General features: G+C 44.3%; 1 long non-coding RNA gene across 1 annotated transcript; it reads right to left on the bottom strand.

The window, feature by feature from the left end:
• Positions 1 to 141: 141 nt before the first annotated feature.
• LOC119329880 lies at positions 142 to 735 on the bottom strand. The gene is made up of 2 exons (XR_005159820.1): positions 450 to 735; positions 142 to 241 (listed from the first exon to the last, which is right to left on the bottom strand). It is a non-coding gene; the product is annotated as an uncharacterized LOC119329880 (long non-coding RNA).
• Positions 736 to 4,233: the final 3,498 nt, after the last annotated feature.

Below are 4,233 nucleotides of genomic sequence, written 5' to 3'. Positions count from 1 at the left end.
ATCAAAATAGGAAGGTACATGGGAAGGTTGGATGAAAGATTGACGTGAGACAGAAGCTTACATTCTTTTTAAGTAATAAAAATATAGATCCTACATTAAAAGAGAATATCCTGCCCTTTCTTTTTTGAAAGAAAAAACTTACCAGTTGTTGTGTTATTCTCAGGAGTTGATGCTACGTATGTATGATGACCCTGAATGATGAGAGAACACACACCTCCACCCAACGATGTCGTATTCAACCCTTCATGAAAAAATAGTGAATTTCAAAATATAAATATAAGTACAGTACATTGCACAAGTTTTGAAAGACGCAATGAGTCTCTGCCAGAACAAAACATATGTTATAGCCAGAGAGACTCTTTTTGCATTTCTTATAAATTTTAGAAGAGCAAATAAGTCTCTGCTAGGACAAAAAAATATAACATTCCAACTTTCTTACATCCACTTACCCACTGTGTTGGTTTGGGGGGATGGGGCTATAACGGTATGATGAACTTGAGCTTGGGGGTTGCTCAAATGGCCACCTCCACCCCAGGATGGAGCATTCCCCCCTTCATGAAGACAAACAAATGAATTCTAGTTTTGAAGTAAAATAAGATAAACTGGAAGACATGTGAAGAGATAAGATATAGTAACTTACAGAAATTTTGTGAGCTTCTTTTGTAAAATTTGTACGTGTATATGAAATTATAGAGGTTATTTGCATACATCTATCTTAGTAATTAGTGTTTGAAGTAAACACAAAAAGTAAAACCATATTGTATACTTTATAAAGTTCCATTTCATTTTTTGCATAATAAGACACATATATTTGTACACACAAACACTGGATCAATGTTTTACATCAACAAATTAAAAGCAAAGTCTTTACCAGGATGAACATGGTTAGCTCATAACTTGGCTCGACTCAATTTAAACTCGTTGACTAATGAGTTGAGCCAAGTATTAACCTGAGATCGTTAACAGAGAGAATTTGACAAGCTGGGCTAATGATCTCTACATGGAAAAGAAGTTGGAAGGAGATGTGAAAACAAGAAAAAAAATGAAATGGGGAGTACCCCAAAGTGGAAAAACAAAACAAGCATCGTGTGTACATATGCCATCAGGAAGAGACGTCGCATGCATGGATTGGATTGGTCACCTCATGAACGAAACTACTTGACGAACGACAGTCCTTGGACGATGCTTGCACGACCGATGATCCAACGGTGCAAATCCACGCATCAGATGTGATTAAAGGCTCAGCTGGCTCTGTCGTCCATAAATCGTGCAAGGAATGTCGTGTGTGTAGCAATGCTGCCTCATGAAAATGTGATGAGCTAAAATCTTTTAAAATTGAATAAAAGAACCATGTTAAGAGAGTACGTAGGAGAGTAAGAAAAGAGGTACGTAGGACTTACGACGGCGCACAGGCTGGCGCTGATCGCCGCTGCGCCTTGGGCTTGCGCTCTGATTACCCATCCTCGCCTCTCTCTGCTGCGTCTTTGTTAACACTCGTAGGAGCTACTAATTCCCCTTTCTAGTTAAGTTTGTGCTGGCTAGCTAATTGCTCTTCGATCTTGTCAATGAGTTCGTAGCGAGAGCACGTATACCTTTTATAAGGGCGGGCGTACGCGCATACATAGTTACAGTTTTTTTTTCCTTGACATTCATACACAACTATAGCTGTTAGCTGTTGAAGCTATAGCTTAAATTTGGGGTATGTACCTACGCGTATACCATTTGCCAGTTAATAAAAAAGATAAGCCATTTGAATATTTCTTAATCCGTAAGAGCAACTCCAATGATGCGATCCATTTCGTCCACCGTCGTCTATTTGAGTCAGCGCGGACAGAAAAGACGGCCCAACGCATCGATCCAAACGGACGCATGTTCGCTTGGCGTCCGCATGACGACCCATTTCCGGTCTAATTTTGAGTCGGATTTGCGTCGGCACGGACGCAAGACGGACACGCGCGCTTACTCCTCTCCCCGGACCCGCCGGTCGGTGGCAGCCACCACCATTTCCTCCCTTTTCCCCCAAAACACTCCCGCCCGCGCGCGCTCCCGCCCCAACCAGCCATGGACGACGCCATCGACCTCGCCGCCGCCAGCGGCCTCGCCCCCCTCGCCTCGTCCGGGGCCGCCGCCCCCTCCGGGAAAGGCAAGCCTCGTGCCCCGCGCAAGACCGCCACCACGACCAAGCCAAAGAAGACGCTGACGCCCGAACAGCGGGCAAGGGAGTCGGCCAAGAGAAAGGGTCAGAGGCACGCCGCGAACGCGAGGGATGAGGCCGCCGCGCAGTGGGGGGTCACCAACGCCCGCGTCGCGGCGGCAACGAGGGATGCGCTCTACATGCTAGGGTTAAACCCTAGCCAGCACGGCCTCGTCCAAGCCGCCGTCGCTGCGGCCAGCACCGGCTCGTCAGTGTTTCCTCGGATGGTGCTGCCCGACTCGCCCCGTGGTGGAGATCATGAAGGTGGATCTCAACACCGTGTCGCCAGGGAAGGGGCCGTGGTTCGAGAAGATGCAGGCCGACATGCTCAAATTCGACGATGAGTGATCTATGGCGGCGAGCGCCATCTTTTTTGTATGCCGGCAGGTGTGCCGGCATGACCACGGCGTGGTCGAACTCAAGTCCCACCCCTTTTTTGTGTGCTGGCATGTGTGCCGGCCGGCTGGCGAGTGCGTCAGCATGAACTGTGGGGATATTTTCTGAAGCCGACATTGGATGCTGGCACTGGCATGGTGCTGGCTAAGCATGAGACATAGCCGCTGGCGTAATCGATCGCGGGGCTTTTTAAAGTTGAATGCGGACATGAAATGAGTCGGCGCGTTGGGCGCAATACCGATCCAAATACAAAACTGGGCGGACGCCGGGCGGGTGATCGACCCAAACGGATAAATAATGAACAAGCGCTATCCGTTTGGGTTGGCCCGTTGAAGTTGCTCTAACGACGATCAATGACGTTGATGGAATAGCATCTGTCCCTTGATTATATACTCCTGCTAGCTAGATACAAGGAAGATACGAGAACTAGTTAAATTGATTAGGTCAGCCATTTGTCAAAATAATAATTATTAGGAAAGCTTAGGCCGGCAAAGAAATTTCTTTCGGCACGTATGTCTTTCAACTACCTAGCAATGCACGTGCATGGATACACGTTCTACCGGCACGACAACGGACCGCTCGCCATTAAAATTAGTGCACTTGCGGAGTTACATCATACCATGCATCACATGATACCATGATACCATGGTTTAAAACTCAAATTTTCGCGTTTCATTCTTTTTTTGAAAAAAAATCGTGGATGTTCATGAGACATATGTCTACTAGCTATAAAAAATTCAGATCCAAACTCAAAACACACATTGAGAAACAAAAAAGATAAATTCTGCATGAATAGTGTCACAAAAGACAAAAGCAAATATGGCACTATTCACATGTAGATTTGTCATTTTTGTTTCTCCACGTATATTTCGAATTTGGATTTGAACTTTTTAGGGATAGTCAATACATGTCTTGTGAACATCCAAGATTTTTTTCAAAAAAAAAACTGAAACACAAAATTCGTATTTTGAAACATGGTATCATGTCATGTGATATTTTCCCCATCGAATAGACTCAAAATCTATGTTAGATTATGTCCTTTGGTTATTTAGACACTCGATTCAGTAGTGTTCTCTGCATCATATACTACTCCATATCTTGCAGAGGAAGTCTCTGTCTCACCGTTGCATTTGTTTAGGGCATGTATTAATCACCGAAAAGAAAAACTGTCCACGAATTGTACTATTACTATTATTGTAATTTTCCTTGCCAAAAGGTTAACTAATTGAAGCCACGTTGACCACCAGACAAGCAATCCTTCGTGTTTTTCTAATACAATACAACGTAGATGCTCATATACATGCATTACACTTATCTTTATAAACACACGTGCACACACACTATTCCTGTTAGCACCTTAAACATATTGAGCCGTCACAATATCTTAAGATTGACAAAGTCACCACAGACGGCTCGGTAGTCGACGGGAACATCTGCTCGAACAAAACGAACATCACTGAAAATACTGAAATAAATTTATAAAAAAAACAAGCATTGATGTCAAATTTAGAACTTGAACCCTATTGGGTTAGTTCCATACCATAAGAAATCTAACCATCTAAGCTATGCTCAGTTCACCGCAAGCCACCGTGTTAAACATATTCCACGTACGTATAGTTTCCAACACACCTCCGTGGCCTAAG

Source organism: Triticum dicoccoides, chromosome 7A (assembly GCF_002162155.2).
Source record: "Triticum dicoccoides isolate Atlit2015 ecotype Zavitan chromosome 7A, WEW_v2.0, whole genome shotgun sequence".
Lineage (NCBI taxonomy): Eukaryota > Viridiplantae > Streptophyta > Magnoliopsida > Poales > Poaceae > Triticum > Triticum dicoccoides.
This window is presented reverse-complemented; position numbering and strand designations above follow the sequence as displayed.